The 17,516-nt window shown below is 38.2% G+C and overlaps 1 protein-coding gene across 3 annotated transcripts in view; it reads right to left on the bottom strand.

Moving 5' to 3' along the window:
* Positions 1 to 17,516, bottom strand: part of RGS6 (regulator of G protein signaling 6) — a 283,923-nt gene that overhangs the window by 248,623 nt on the left and 17,784 nt on the right. The window lies entirely within an intron of this gene.

Raw genomic sequence — 17,516 nt, 5'->3', positions numbered from 1 at the left:
CTAGTCCCTCCTGCTGAACTAGGACAAAGGGAAGTAAACAAGAAGTTGTAGAAGCAGAAAAATATGCACAGCAGGAGCTGACTAGTTTAGCTAATGACAGAGCAAACCAACAGGTTAAAGGCTAGACTTAGTCTGCTTAGATACAAGAAGATATAAATAGAGTGAATAATGTCTTCCACTTATTAATATAGATTAATACTGGTGATTAAAAACAATGAGGGGCTGTGCCGAGGGGCAGAGCTCCTCCAGCAGTGCTGACCCTGGGCTCCTGCCAGGGTGCCTGCCCGCTGGGCCAGTGGAAACCAGGCCTGGCACTTGGGGCAAGCTTTACTTAGGATGGGATATTCACCTCATCTGTTACATGATGCTTCAATACTTACAGAAACCTCAAGTTTAAAAGACACCACTTAAGTGCAGAAAAGCTTTTATGTAATGTGATTATGACTTTATTTTAACTCCAGGATAGTGACTCTAGAGGAGCATCTTCCTTTCATTTTTTATATTTTTATAGTGTCTTAGTTTTTCTTGGCACCAGAAGAGAAAGAAATGCCAAAGCCTTCTCAAAAGCAAAACATGAGTTATCTTCTGGCAAACTGTTCTAGCAAGAAGTCATCACTGATAGAGGAAGGGAATGATACAGGAAAAGCAGTGCTTTTAATAGTTTTTATTGAATGGACTGAGGCAGGGTGAAGTCAACTGAATTGAAGTAAGAAAGAAAAACAGAATCCCAGATTTGTGAAATTTCTGCTACCTACAACACAGGATATTTCTCCCTCTCTTCTTAAATATGATAAAGCCTACACTTATATTCATATACTGTACTTATGCAAAATCCTATGTATATACACAGGCATATGTTATACCCATATATATGCACAGACCTTTATGTTATATATGCAAAATATGAATATTGCACACATGTATGTAGCATATACTGATAGAGACCATTTACTGTACTGCTTATATCTAACAGCCCAATGGTTACTATTCTTAAATTACCTTTTCCCGCTTAACTTCCTATTATGTTAACATTCAGAAATTGCATATAGAGGATTTAGGCTTATAGAACTAATAAAAATTTTGCACAGTCTGCTGCTGAAAAAGCATGGAAAGAATTTATACTACTGCTGGACATGCCTAGGAGGATTCAATAATCAAAGATAATTTTTTTTTTATATAAAGCAGATGAGAATCAAGTCATTGAGTGATATCAGCAATTGCTTTCCCCTTCCCACAAGCTGAGACAGAATAGGCAAGAGGCAGTAAAAAGTGCTACAGTCCTTATTTTCACAAATCACATCTGCCCATTTTCTGAAGTGTACCTAGAAAACCAGGTTGGCCAGGAGGGAGCTCAGGAGGGCCTTTCAGCTACGGTCCCCTCCAGAACAGGCTGCTATGGTCAGAAAATCTCCTTGGACATCATAATCTACCTCTTTGGTAATACAGTCAGTGAAGCACTGCCCCATGGAAATTTTCTCTCCCTAGCATTCAACCTGAGCTTCCCAAGCTGTTATTTCCTGCCCATGTCCTTTGTTATATCATCTGGCTTTACCAAGTAGTGCTCATTTCCTCCAGCTTTGTGATTACCCATCAGTTCTCTGCAGGCTGCTGTTGGATTTCCTCTTTGCCAGGCTCACCAAGCCCAGCTCCCACAGAGTGCCCTCAAGGGGGCCACACTTTAGGCTCGTGATCATCTCAGGAGCCTGTGCTTTCAGACATGAAACTCTCCACTGAACACGCTTTACCTTCCTTGTGATGGCAGATCTCAAGTTTTAGAAATCATATTGCCTTAACTTAAAAAAACACCCAAGAATATCCCAATTCCTACCATAACTGAATTTGCCTCAGTAAAAACAGACTAACTTTTCCACTTCTTTTCATTTACAGCTGACACTGGCTCAGCAAACATCAAAACATGTATACATACACACATGCACTTTACCTCATTTAAAAAAAAACCCTTATTTCAGGTAAAATCCAGCAACCCTTTTCATTTGTAGCAACACAAGTCCTGGTCAAAAGCTTGCTGAAGCCAAGGGGAGTATATTCAATGACTTTCACTGCTTTTGGGTTGAGCCATTAGGAATCCTAAAACCAGCTAAATCTGAACTTGCAATTTTGCAAAGACAAGTTCAATTAGTAAGTGGGAGAACTCCAAAGTAGATGTTCTGTGCCTCAGAAGCTGTGCTGGTAATTCACTGGGTAAGATCAAATCCCCTGCTCAGTATGGTTTTAAGGCAGACTTTATTGTCAACTATTGACTGAATACTTTTTTTTAATGATATTAAATGTTCCAATTTGAGTTATTACATTCTGATCCAGCCAAATCATTCTACAGCCTCTTCACATACAGAAGACTGTTTCAGCTCTTAATATTAAGCAGCTTCCAGCTCTGAACTCTATACTTACTCAACCAAGAGTAGCTGCATTTAAGTAGTCTATGAAATGCTTATATACAGTAAAATCTCTAGAAACACTATGGGTATTTATTTCATTTTAATTTGAACACATGAGTTAGAAAGAAACCCCATTCTATACAGGCACATCCAATACAGCAAATTCAGCTTTGATTTTTTAACATTATTACCACTAAATTACTTTCCTGAAATTACAATGGGTGGAAGCATGTTATTAATTTTGTCTGAGACTAAATTACATACTGAAAGACTGGCCACTTTAATTAGTTCAGCACTCCCCAAATCATCCAAATTTAAAAAAAAAGGAGAGGAAACAAAGAATAAGCTGCATGACACATGCTTAAATTTGCCTGTGTAGATTCATATTGCAAGTTTGATGGCAAAAATGATAGCTCAGTTAGCCACAAGTTACCCAAATGTGCCTTTTGCACAAACAGATAACCCAAATCATAAATAAAACCATAGTAACTTAAAATGCAGGTGACAGAACAGACATAGCAGTGTGACCTATAGGGAGAAAAAGTACAAGTGATATGGATGGCAGAAGACTTTTTATTTACCCTGTATAGATCAAAATACCAAACCTATCTCCCCATTCTCTATATGAAAAGCCACCCTTTGTCTCCAGCATCACCATGATGTCAAACACCTCAGCAGACCTTCAACACGTTCACTACTCAGAGACTGTAACACAGGGTTTTTTGCATTTAGTTATTTGAAGCGTTGCTCTCAAAGGTTCTGTTGATAGAGTCAGACAGATTATCAGGACTATTGATGCTGCTGATATTACTGATGCTTCTGTGGCTTTCCATACAAATAAGTAGTATCAGTTTCTTCTTCCAGAGGACCTCAAATATTTTCACTGGCATACAGACACAGGGCACATTTCTATAAAGGCTGAGACCTGCAAGCTTTAAAATGCTTCCATACACACCACCCAGGAACCAGTGCAGGCACAGATGAACACTGAGGTTGACAACGAGCATGCAGACTAAGTAACCCCCTGGATCCTCCCATTCTTATGACACATTACATATAAAGATCCTCTTGCACAGATGAACTGGAGGAGGCAGAAGCAAAATGTGCATATCCTAACCATGTCCTAAGCTGACATTCCCTGCACCATCTCAAAGGGGGTAAAGCCACTGACCTCAGTTTCCCTCCACTTGTACATAAGGTTTCAAGACAATAACTTTGAAGGTGCAGCTGGGGACACCAGCACAGGCTAGTTGTACTTCATATACATTTCTTCAGCTGCCTGCCCTTGGAGACCATTTCCCACAGCAATAGAGTAACCATTACATTTAATTAACAGATTTGATGCTAGCAAATATTTCCCCTTTAAGAGCAAGCCACTCCAGGATGCTATTTAATCAGGCCACCATCTATCCTGTACATTCTCAAATGAAGTAAATCCGGCAAATTATTCTTTTCTCCCTGTTTCAAAGACAAGATGAATAGAGAGGGGTAAGGGGAGGGAGGAAGCCACAATGAAAACATTACAAAAAGCCATCAAAGTAAGAGACAACTGATTTTGTCACTGAATTCTTTATACATTAGACACAGACCTTGGACAACAGTACCACAAAAGCATTATCCATCTGGGATTTTAAATGCTTTTAAGAACTCTTGATTTAACCATTTTGAGATGCATTTTAGAAACCACAATAACAAAATCCAGAAAATATCAGAAGAGTAAATTGAAGCCACCTTATCCCAAGTGCTTAAATCAGACTGATCCAATATTCATACTTTCCCTAGAGTATATCTCTTTGTTTTCGACTGCTGTCTTGAGACTCCTTGGCAGAGAGGAAGACTACCAAGTGCAGCTGAGAAGCTCTCTTGCCTGAACTGCTCTCAAGACAGCACTTTGATACAGGAAGAGACAGGACTCAGGAGAACATATAAATATATTATAAGGTGCTGGAACACTCAGTAATTAATTTTTCAGCAAGGAGAAGATTTTATTTCAGCAATGTGTAAAAAATAAATTTCTAATTCCATACCCACAGCCTTGCTACTCATGCTCTAACCCAAAGTGATAGCAGAAACTGAAGAGTCACAATTCAGAAACCCGCATAGAACAGGTTAAGAGTTCCTGTTTTATGTAACCGAATTTCCACAGCAGTATGTGAGATCTGTATTTCCATTTCAGAACTCTGTGGAAAATTTTGTTTTCTTTCTGGGTTAATCTAAGAGAAAAAGAGCACTCTGGCTTTAACTAGGACAAGAAGAGATGGGGTGAAAGATCCTGAAAGCTTTATTTGCTTCAGCACAGGTAATATTTTTGTCATTCTGAAGTCTGGGGCAGATTAGCCAAAGCATGAAAGCATTAGTCACACCAAATGGGAATGTCCAATTTCTATGGAAGCATTACATTAAAAGTTATGGTGAGTTAGATTCAACACATAATCTGATGGTATAAACCATGTTCCTCCATCCCTCCTCTGCTTCCTGAGGACTGATTTTGCCCAAGTTTCTTCCTACACAATTTTAACCCATCTTGTCTGGATATACTGCTCTTCCAAAATGCAGGACTACTTGTCCTCTTCCAAGATCTTCTCTGCAGTCCTGAGCAAACTATTAGTGATAGCCTCAATTAGCTCCCTGACCTGCTGTGTCTGGCAAGATCTGGAGGACAGCTTCAGACATGCACCCAAATGGTTTGTTACACACTTCCCCTTTCAGTCAGGAAGCTACAGAGAAGAAAATCTGTTTCTTGTGGTAATTTTGGAAAAATTTCCAAGATCAAGAAGTCATTAAACTGGAATATGAATTCAAAAAACATTGGGGTTCCCCAGTCTCTTGATCTTACTGTAAGTAAGAAAAACATTTGGAGTGCCTTTATTGTACCTCTGCTATTTCCTTCCAAAAAAAACCCCAAAAATAAAATAAAAATTAAAAAAAAAGTTACAGTAGGAAGGGAAAAAATGGGAAGTTGAGTTGTGCACCTCATGCCACAGGATTGGGTGCAAATACTTGACCTCATTGAGGAGGCAAACAAATCTAAGTCAAGACAGCATGCTGGGTGGGTGCATTGCAATACTTAAGCTAGTCTTGGTCTCCATTTCTGGACTTGTTAAACCACGACCAGTAACCCAGTAAAAATCCTTACTCATACCTTGTTCACAAGTTTTCATAAACAGTTCATTTAGATAAGAAACGTCTCATCCCCATATCCCCAAACAAATGTACCTCACAGCATTTTGTTCCTCTTGGAATTATAGAGCCATTTTATAATGATTCAACTATGTGCTCAGCTCCTTACAAACTTACTGACCTAACAATGAACAACAATTCTTATTAAACATTTCAGATGTTTCTCTCCTTAGGAAACCAGGAAGATAATAATGGTTTCCATTAGGCAGCAGTAACTCAAGTTTTGTACACTAAGCATTCCACAGAGGTAAAAAGCCATTTCTTGGATCTGATTTCAGCACCAGCAATGAATGCTGATGTGAGAAATAAACCAACGCGGTTTTATTATCAGCAAAATTAGTTGAGCCAAGTTAGGAATTTTTCATATTTTTACCAAATCAGGGGGTTCTTTTTTCTTTTGATATTGTTTTGATTTTATGGGGACTTATGGGTGTACTGTGAAGAATGTAAGGTGCCAGGTTCTGTCTGGACCTGGCATCAGGGACTGTTATGGATGGGAAGGGAAACTACAAAGTGCCTGAAACAAAATGTAGGAGACAAAGACCTCTTTTGCCATGTGGTGGGCTCTGTGAACAAAAAAGACTCTCCATTCTGTGTGAAGGATCCTCCACAGCCAATTAAGATGATGACACCTCCTCCCCTCGGAGAAGGTACCTTTTTTGGCAATACCAGCACACCGATGATATGCATTACGTGATGAAAACAGGTTGGGCTCTGTAAGACCACAGAAGGCATGAGGTTTAAATGCAAGGTGTGCTTCCAGACTCACTGCCATGTGAGGCACCCAGCCCAGGCTGAAAATAAACCTTTCCTTTCTGTTATACCTCCTTTGTTTCATAGGTTATTGCCATCTTCTACATTTAGGAAAAGGAGAAATTTCTCACACTGAGAATCCAAGACAGCAATGTTTGAAGGGAAAAAAACAAAGCAGCTGAACCCAAACCTACTAAATACAGACAGGGACAGTGCGGTCACTCAGAGCCCCAGGAAAAGCAGTCACACTGCCTGTCAGCTTTTTGCTCCTAACAGTTATGAAGTAGCAGTTGAAAAGTCCTTTTCAAACAATCCCTGACCACTTCTTTAGGCATTTACTACCATACGTACTCATTCTTTTCAGTTGATGGTAGTGTTTTTCTCTGGCTTTTGTTTTGTTGGTTTGGAGTTTTGGTGTCTTTTTGTTTGTCTTTTTAATATCAGAGGCAGCTTACTGAAGCTTTGGCTTTATGGAAGGCAACAACACAAACAACAAGTGGTTCCACGCGCACCTCATAGGCACTCTCCTGCTCCAGTTTAGGGCTGGGGTTTGACTTTTCCATGAGCTTTGCTTAAATTCTGCTGAAGTGAAATTGAAAGATATCTCAAGATATGGGTATGATTTTTATACAAACTGCTGAGAACCAGAGGGATGAACAGAACATCCAAGAAGTCACTTCAGAAGTCAACCCTGATGAGGTGACTGGGTGCCTCGAGTGCCAGAGGGATTCCTTTGTGCTGACGCTGCTGCCTTTCCTTCTAAGTTGCTGATTTCCCATGGAATCAAATTGTCAGGTCCTGTGAACACAGAACCCAAAACCATCACAGCCAAAATGGACAGACTGGTATTGCCTGGACATCTCAGTTCATACTACGCCAGTGTCTTCAGACTAATTTTTTGCAAGGGGTATCTGTCTGCTACAAAATCAATCAGATTTAAATGATTTCCAATAGACCCAGCAAGAGATGTCAAAGTGTTATTGTTTTCTTATTCTTTGAATCACACCTGGCTATGCAGTGTAAGCTTAGAATCTAAAACAGCCACTTCCTCTCTCTTTGCCGTCTCCTTCCATTAACCAGTTTGCTATCCCAAGGGTTTTGCCTGCCCTGTTCAAAACACTCTTTAAGTGGTACAGCTGCTACAGAGAAAGTTGGTCAACTGCCATAATAAGTAAGAAAAAAATTAAGACACTATGGAGAAAATAATTAAAGTAATGGAGCCAGTGTATCCATGCCTGCATGTTTTTGTAATTCATTTAGAAAGAAGCATTTGAGCTGCTTGTCCTTGAATGCTCCAGGAAGCTCTCTGCAACCTGACATATTTAAATGGTTTCTCTGGTCGTTGACTCTTTTCCTTAGTACTTCAACTGGTGCATCAAAATCAGGGGTGTAAAGCAGTGTCCACCATGGAGTATATGCCCCAGCACATGCCCATGTCTCCCTTTCATTGCTCCCCCTCAGCCTGGTAGGTGAACTCAGTGCTGCCGAGACAACAGTGGCTTGAAGAGCGCTCAGCCTTCAGGTAGTTTTCATCAATTTAAAATAGCTACATTGTGAGAATACTTTTAAGACTAGTGAAAAACTGTTTTAAGAACTGGGGTTGTTTAGTCTGGAGAAGAAGAGGCTGGGGGGACCTCGCTGCTCCCTACAACTATGTGAAAGCAGGCTGTAGGAAGGTGGGAGTCAGTCTCTTCCACTATGTCTCAAGTGAAAGGATGAGAAGAAATGACCCCAAGTCACACCAGGGTAGGTTCGGATTAGATATTAGGAAAAAAAATTTCACTGAAAGAGTGTTTAGGCATTGGAGTAAGTTATGCAGGGAGGTTGTGGAGTCACTGTCTCTGAAACTGTTCAAGAGGGGTCTGAAGGATATGGTTTAGGGGTGATTACAATGGTGTTAGGTCGATGGTTGGATTTGGTATGTAGGAAATATCTTCCAACCTTGATGATTCTGTAAATATCTCTTGCAATTCTAAGTCAGCAAATATTACTTTTTAAAAAACAATATTAAGTCTTAACTCTCTCTTCAAAATGGATCACCTTTACAGTTCAGTTATCCTTTCTACCTACTTCTGGTGCCTTCTCCTTCAGTCCTCTATTTTTCCTTCAAATAGTGTTACTAATCAATGTGAGTAACAGAAAAACAACAGTTTGGCAAAGACAAAAACAGTGCATAGGCCATCTTATAAAACTTTTAGTCTGTCACAATGTTATGCAAGTTTGGGTCAAGGTTATGCTCACTGAAACCCTCAGACAGATGTTAAGTGGGAAGAGAGCACCATTGATGCTAAATAGACTATGAATTACTTGAACACCATTTTCATTGTTGAAAAAGAAAACAGATTTCTTTCTTGCATGTAGAAAGGAGAACTTGGTATAACTCAACTTGTTTTAAGAGATTTCCAGTCAAAAATACTTTAAAAAATATCACTACCAAAGTAGGTTACCTTTCCTGGCAAGAGGACCAAGGGAGAAAGCACTTAAGCTCCTTGTTTCCAAACAGATGTTTTCTCATAATTAAAAAATGTGGTTTAATCACTATTTTTCCACACATAACTTTCCAGATACAAACCAGTGGCTGGACTATCTTCAGCATACAAACAGACAACAGTACTGCCATTATTGTAGCTCTGTTTTTCCATGCATAGAAAAAATATAATTAACACAGCTCCAGTTAATTTTACTATAAAGAGCCCAGGAGGGACAGCACAAGTGACAAGAACCCAGTGCAGCCAAGGATTTGTGACATTTGTGCAAGTTATTGAATGAGCTAATTCATATATAGCTACAAGCAATGTTTAGAAAAATTGTGTGGATTTACTGAGAAAGGCATCTAATTACAGCATCAGTAAACGAAATATTCCCTTTATGTGAGGCATCACACCAAGCCAGCTCCTGCAACCACAACATTCCTACAAGCAGAGGAGAATTGTGCTTGCCAATAGAGGTTGTTAAGCAGCCTCCACAGCCCTCCAGTTTCAGGTGTCCTGGCTAAATCTTCCAACTAATGTAAGACAAAAGGAAAATACATGTGAAATGGCAAGAGAACCAATGAGGAAAATTCTTAATATGCAATGGTCACCAAACCTATTTTCATCAAATGATAAAATGGTAGATGAAAACAGAAGTGACGCCTCCAGCACTACACTCTGACAAGACTGGCACATAAAATCATTTCCATCTAGATCTTAAATACATAACCGCAGAAACATTTGTTTGACTTCTATCTCACAGAACCATAGTTTATACAAAACTGAAGTATGAATGAAACTGGAATTGATGCACTTTTTCTCTCAAACAAGAAACAGAACTGACTAGTCCATTAAGGTGTCTTTTGTTTAAATTCTCTTCCTATCTATTCCACTTAGTTTACTCATGATTAAACCATTAAAAAATAGATACAATATTCTGTCCTTTCTTGTTGTGTATGCCACAAATATGCATCATTTTACCTTTAAGAATGAGAATGCAATCTTTGTTAAGCAGACCTATGCACTTCAGTGCCTGGTTAACTGGTTATTTTTCACTTTCTTCAATTCAGTTAACTTTGGAGAGACAAAGAAGACAGAGGACAACAGCAGCACTAAAAAAGCAAAAATAGTAAAAGTAATTGCTTCCCCTTGAATGTGGTAGGACATCTTCTGATGAAAAACAGAAAGCATGCTTCAAAATGTCTTAGGAGACAAAGCAAAATTTATTTAATGGCACTTTATTTGCATATTTTCATGGTCCCACACATGTAATTCTGTTTATTGAACTGGATCCTCCAAGTCAAACTTATTGCAGAGCCTTTGGAAAGTAGTTTCTAATCTTCTGAAGTGATATTTTATTATTCAGAATAGAATAAAGGTTTAGTTAAAGTTCTATTATAAAACAGAAAAACAGGGTTTCGTTCACATTTCATCCAATTCCACCCAAACTCTTTTCTCTTAATACTAGGGTTCAAGATTGCATCTGAAATAGTCAGAAGCTGCCTCCTGGAATGAGTCAGCCTAGCAGCTTCATACTGCCTTTTTTTTTTTCCCCATTTTTTCTTCTTTTTTTTTTTTTTTTTTTTTTTTAATAACTGAAAGAAGCCTATAGCTAAAATAAAGTTTTAGGCAGAAAGAAAACACAATTATTCAGTGTCTTGCCTAAGACAGCATGCAAGAGTAAACCATCAGTGTAAGTAAAAAAGTATGTAAAAGTGAAGTAAAGTAAGCAAACATAAACAGTGAAAATACTTCAAGACCATCACTTGAAACGGTGACAACAAACACACAGCAAATTGCATGACAAAGATGCTAGGGGTATAAAAGAGAACTGTCTCCAAAAATGCAAGGCACTAAGTGCTACAGCTAGAATAGCATAATCTTACCCTCTAGCTGAACCTTCCCTCTTTATCTCTGTATGCTAAATTTGCACTAGTTGTTTTGCTAAAAATATACTTTGAAGTTATCATAGCTATTGGTCCTGGCTCATCTTTTTTCTGCCTCTGAGAACAGTTAAAGTAATAGATCACTGTAATTAGACTTTTATGGGTGCAAGAGACAGTTTGTTTCAGTCACAAACAGGAACAGAGAAATGATGAGCCAGAGAAGAAAGCAAGCTAGGTAAGTTTAAACAAGGCAACTGCATCTGAATATGGGGGTGGAACACAAAAAAAACCCCAACCCCAAATTAAAACTTCAAACAAAAAGCTATAGGCTTAGCACCAAAATCTCTAACTGCAAAGAGGGATACAACACATGAAAGCTAAGGACACCTCTACACTAGGGCTATGGCCACCTTTTCCTAGACTAGGAAGGCAGATCCATATGTGTGAAATGCAAACAAATTAGTTTGTGCATTCATTATTTGAACAGAAAGACACAAAGCACATGAGACATGTAAGAAAATATATCATACGTCTACATATAACATTTTAGTATATCTTGCATATGTGAGAATGTATCTCTCATACTAGGCTACACAATATAGCCAACATAAAACTTAAAGATTATTTATTCTTCCTCATTACTTCAAAGGCATGCAAATACATGTGTGTGTGTGTGTATAATTAAAAAGACAAACAAGAAAACACTTATTTAAGGATCTACCTACCTACCACATAACACATATTTTCCTATTTGTAACTTTGCACATCGCCTACCAGTTTGAATCCTTAACCTCAGCTATGTCTAAACTATTACTGCAAGACAAATAATGGAAAGAAACAAAAATTCAAAAAGTATCCAAAAACCCTTCCTCCAAGTGGATCGCCTCCACCTGACTGTAAAACGTTTCTGCCACTTGTACAACAGCCTTATTTGCATCTTAACAGCGATGCAAGTCAGCTGCTGAAGTCCTCCGGGCACTAACTTCTTGCAACTTTATACTAATGCCTTAGATCATCAATCATTCATACCATCTAACAGACATGGAAATCAAACCCACAGCCCCCAGCTTTATCCCAAGTTTTCCCTAACAGCTACAGTCAAGGTCAGTGGCATTAGCTTTGTTCAAGGACACTGACACATGTCAAGCTTCACCAGTACAAACTCTTCGCTATTCCATTAATAAAGGGTATTAGAAGGTGTTTTAGTCAGTGCCTATTCAAGGTAATCTGAAGAAGGTATGAACATAAAGCTAGAGAGACTTCTGGGCTCATTTTGTCTACTTCTCTACTTTTGCAAGATACCATGTTACACAGATCTCTTCAAAAATATGCCTGTACCTATTTTAAAACCAGATGGCTTCCTGGGTTTCAATGTTCTCTGCAGTGGCTGCTCCAGAGCTCTACCTGTCTGAGAATGAAGAACCAGCTTGCAATTCCAAGTTGCCTATCCATCAGAAATTTATAAAGACTTGTCTGCACATGAGTACTAGCTTTTGCTCAGCTAAATAAGCCACTGGTTTCTAGTTCATTCTGTGCAACCAGGTCACGTTTTCTGAAGTCAGAAGATGACAACAGAGAAGACTACACCATGACCTGGAAGAGGCCATATCACTGGCCCTTTACAGAATACCACTGACACCAATCACTCCCCTGAAAATATTTCTCCAAGACACTGGGATTATATTTGTGATCTTCACTGCCATTGCTCAATAAATTAACTGAAACCTCTTTTGCAATGTGCAATACAGGTGCACAGTTAAAGCTCCCCTGCTGCCTAATCTACATGTCAACACATCTTGGTAAAAAGATTGGGTTTAAATTTGTTTTCCAACATCAACAACGCTGGTTTGGGGGTTACTTATCAAAAATAGTGCATATTACAATTCCTAAAGCACTGATATGTGTTCTCAAATTCAGCACTAATTTAATCATGGCTTACTGCTTTCAGTCAGGACATAGTAAAAAAAAAAAAAAAAAAAAAGGAAATGTCAAGAGAAAGGTGGCTTAAAATACCATAAAGTGATCCCTAATGACAGTACAGATAAATCCTTGGGTAAAATTTGAAGTCTAAAGGTCTGCACTGTTATTAACTCATGCACTATCAACAACGACTTACATGTTAAAGAACCAGATACAAAAGCAACAGTATAAAAAAATCAGATTTCAAGTACAAAAATAAGGTTCAAGGCCTTTACATGCAGCAGAATTCTAAAATATAGCTAAAGACACAAATAAAAAAAAGAATACCAAATGTTTTTAACATTCTAAATGCATTTCAAGTTCTGCTTCCTTTCATTAAAACAGCATGAAACCTTGAAGGGGTTGGGAAACCTCAAAAAATATGCAGACTGCTATCGTTTAATAAAAAAAAAACAAACTTGCATGCATGAAATCCATCTCGTTTTAAAATACTGCAGTGTTTCTTCCTTTACTACAAGTCATTGTTTGGACTACACCCTTATGGGGTTTGTCTGCTTTTGGTTGTTTGGAGAGTGTCCTATTGAGATGGTTTTTCACAGCATGGGAGTAATCAAATAACAGTCTTGCTCTTTTGACTAGCTCACAATACCAGCACTAATTTTTTTTAAAATGAGAACAGCTAGTTTTAACAACAGTCTCTTCCCCCATCTTTCTGCTTCGTGTTCCATACATTTTTTGCATGCATACATTCATCTTCACAACTGCTTCTTCTGCCATTTCCTGCCCTGTCAGTCAGTACATTAGACCAGGGCTGACAGCAACACTCCAGCTACTTGCCATAAATGGAACCCTGGAATCTGCCTGGAGGAAACCTGCTAATATAAGGCTGCTTCTTTTTCTTGTTCTTTTTTTTTTTTTTAATGATTTCAATTCAGATCTCAAATCAGCATTTAAAGGATGGTAAGGCTGCCAAGTGCTGAAGGTAGCAAACAACTCAGATTTTTCTGAAAGCATCTTGTGGCAGCTGCAAGTTTGTGTTACATTTACTTAGAACAGTAATTGCCTTTAGAAATTAGATTTTCCTGCTTGTTCAACAGATTTATGATGAGTAACCATAAAAATCCCAAATTTAACTCACTAAGTGCCAGTGTTAGCAACCAGATGTAGAAGATGTATCTGGCAAAAAATAAGCAGAAATGGAAATCTATCATAAGATGATACCAGTCATTTCTTTGACAGTACCCTTTAATAACCCTCAGAGTATGTATGCTCACAGTAGTTCTAAACATCTCTGAACAGTACAGTTTGCAAACTCTCCTGCATCCTAACAAATCTCTCTCAGGAACAAGAACAGCTTGCTATTTAATCTAGATTTTCATTTTGGTGGTTTCATCCTTCTTGCTATATATATTCCCCAGCTACTTCACCTTATCAGTATTTTCAGTTCTCTTTCATCAAACCCTAAACATTTCGATTTTTCATTCAGTGACATGACAATTTGCCACCATTGTTTCTATAGGAAGATTTGATTTGCTAAATTAATAGGTCACCTAATAGGTCTGGTGCCAGAAGGTGTCCATGAAGCATTTGTCTTTCAATATTCTCTGCAAAAGATGAATTTTCCGACGTTGATTATTGGAACAATGAGCCAAAGGGCTGCCGGAACACAGCAACCAGCACTTGGAAGACAGAAAGGCAATCAAGGGTGGCTGGATTTCAAGGGAATGTGACAGGCACTTAAAATCAATTGGTATTTTCTTTTACTGTTTGCTAGGAGTGTTTTTTCTCTTCTCACTGGCTTTTTCTCTCATTTTTTTCCTCCCATGATGCAGTACCCACACAACACTCACAGACTGAAGTGAGGACTGGGATGTCACTCCCTGCTGCCATGCAAAGGAGGGTAGTGCATTCCAAACAGTCTTTCTAAGCACTGCACCCCATTCTTCCCGTAGTAATTCCATCAAAAAATACATCAGCATCTTCTCCAGATGTGGCCAGACTGATTAAGGAAAACACGGTTCCTATGTTTTACTCACAGAGCATTACTAAAGCAGCAGTGCAGTATCTGCAGCACTCTTACATTTTTCACTACACCACACAAGATAAATGACTGCACATCCACACTGCAGTGCTACTCATAGCCCTATAACCAGCCCAAGGCCCAGCACTGAGGCACACAGAGAGATGAGAGGAAGAGTAAGTCCACAGAGTGGAATGCAGCTTGCTTAATTATAGATGTCTATCATATGCCATAAGTACCTGACAGCTAGGTACTAGGCACCCATGACTGTCACCAGAGACCTAGTCAATACAGCTCATGTAGTTTAGGATACAATTCATTTTAACTAGGTTAGAGTGAGGCAAATCATACCCTAAACACTACCAACACTAACAAGTGCATCTGCACTATCTAATTCACACACAGATGCCATCCAAATCAGTGGGGCAACATTCAGTATTTTGGATTAAAAAATAACGTGCCTCACAAGTGAATAAACATCAACCCCCAAAAGGTTAACCCTGAAGGTAGAAGAAAATAAGACTTATCTCATTGAGACCATCTGCTGTAGCAATCAAAGCAGTTACAATCCATTTGCTTGCAGGAGCCCTTAGAGGATATCATGAACCAATTGGATTCAAAATAAATTAGTTTATTTTGTTCTGCATAGCCAAAACCCATCCCACTTAGTTTTACCTACCTAAATAAAGAACACAGCCTGTTCTAGGCTTTTCTCCATAAACAAAACAAGAGAGGTTGCTCCAGAGGGACACCCAGTACCATCTAAGGTCTGATTTGTCCTTTAAATCTGTCTATGTCTTGTTAATCACCACAAAGAAAGCCAGGCTATAACCACCCTCTTTGTGTATAAACTTCAAATACACCTCAGTGACTCCCAGTAAAGAGAGTATGAATAATTTGGGTTTCTACATACAGGGCTTTCCTCCCTCAAAAGCACAAATATGACAGCTACGATAAGCAAGAAAATAGTTCACACTAACAGCAGGATTTACTGTGGTCACATTACTGAAGTCCACTCTTATTTATTCTTCCTAAGAGGAATCAACAATCACATCTCAGGATTCCTGCTGTGAGAAGCAAATCTCTTCTGCTGTGACACAACACCAACCCTGAACTATATGGTATTCCACAGCAGATTGTGTTCAATATTTCAGGGAGTCCAGTGCAGTGTTTTTCTCATTCATTACTGGCAGTCAAGCCATTTGAAAGGAAATGAGAGATGAAGAGCTAAACATTCATTTGGAGAGAGGTAATCAAAAGGATAAAAGTCTTGTCCCAGATTTCACATATAATTTTTCAGCACCAGGGAACATATAATGAATGTGTAATATATCTAATTAATATCTAAATAATAAATATAAAAATATCAAATAATATCAAATACTAATATAAAAATAATGTAAACTACATTTAGAAAGTTAGTCACCAATAGAAATTTACTCTGAAGAATAGGTAGCATTAATCCTATTTATAAAGCAACAGAAACCCTCAGAAAAAAAAAACCCTGACAGGCACACATTAGCTTAACAGGGCCATTAGAGAACACAATATTACTGCACAAGGCATGGGGCACACTATTCCAAAACACAACCAGGTGTTTTGACAGATGACTGTATTATGAATAGCTGATAATATTGATAATATTGACATCTGAAGAACACCAGTAAGAAGAGATGAATCAAATGGTGTAAGTAGGTTCCCCGTTGATCCCACAGAACTCTCAAGCCCTGTTCTACAGTGACAAAAAATGAAACTGCAAAAGTCAAAGAAATAGAGAAATCCTTAAATAGAAATTCCACGAGATGAACAGACAGTGAGGCACACAAAAAATCCAGTGTTTTCAAGAACAGATATGTGGATACTGCGCAGAGCCACAGATTTAATGCCCTAAATCTAGATCATGCAACCAGACACTACTTTCATATCCCATATCTACTTCAACCTGCTGGGGTGTTGGACCTCTGAGCAAACAGGTTTTAAAAAGATAATCTCACTGACTACTGCTACTTCCAAATTAGCAGCCAAAGTGTGTTCATAACACATTCAAAACAAACAAGCCTACACATTACCCAGAAAATTTTCCCATGTTAACAATTCCAGATTCCAAACCAAATATGCAACAACTAAACCAAAATTATGGTTATCAAAAAGTAACACTTTAAACACACTTAGGCTCTATACAAAACCTGAAATACTTTCTCAGCATATGAAAGTCATCAGGATTGCAGTCACACAAGAAGAAAACAGAACCGTGTACCCCCAACACATTTCACTAATGTTATCCAGGATCACAGTACAAAAGGAAACTTGATCTGAGCTAACATTGTAGCTCTTAACAGAATGGCAGCTTATTTAAGCTATACAAGAAATTTTCTTTTTGTCAAAACTATACAGTACTTTTGCATACTACATAAGAAATATTTTGCAGGCTAAATAAAATATATTTACATTATTTCATTGAACTATACAAAGACTCAATTTCAAAGATAATGGATACACCTGCCCCACAATAAAACAATGCCTTAGCAAATGGCATTGCACAGATTGCTTTCTTTCATCTTTTATACTACCTCCCACGTGCTTCAGAATAAGACATTTTATCATGGTGAAAGAATGCTCTTTGATATCATACATAGCTGTTGTACCTTTGTCTAATTCAGTTTTCCCTAGCACTTAAGATTCTCTTTTTTTTTCATTTAACCAAGGAAATGGGAGGTAAAAACAACCACCTGTAAAGAATCAAACTGTTAATTATCAAAAAAGCCCAATATGAAAATAGAAAAAAATGTACTAACAGATTGTTGTATGGCAGCTGCTTTATGCTTAGTGTGATAAAACTAGAAAGGTATGTACAATTATTTCAGCTAGTCTTGACAATCTTGAACAATTA

This window comes from Pithys albifrons, chromosome 6, assembly GCF_047495875.1.
Source record: "Pithys albifrons albifrons isolate INPA30051 chromosome 6, PitAlb_v1, whole genome shotgun sequence".
NCBI lineage: Eukaryota > Metazoa > Chordata > Aves > Passeriformes > Thamnophilidae > Pithys > Pithys albifrons.
The sequence above is the reverse complement of the archived record's forward strand: the minus strand, read 5'-3'. Positions and strand labels throughout refer to the sequence as shown.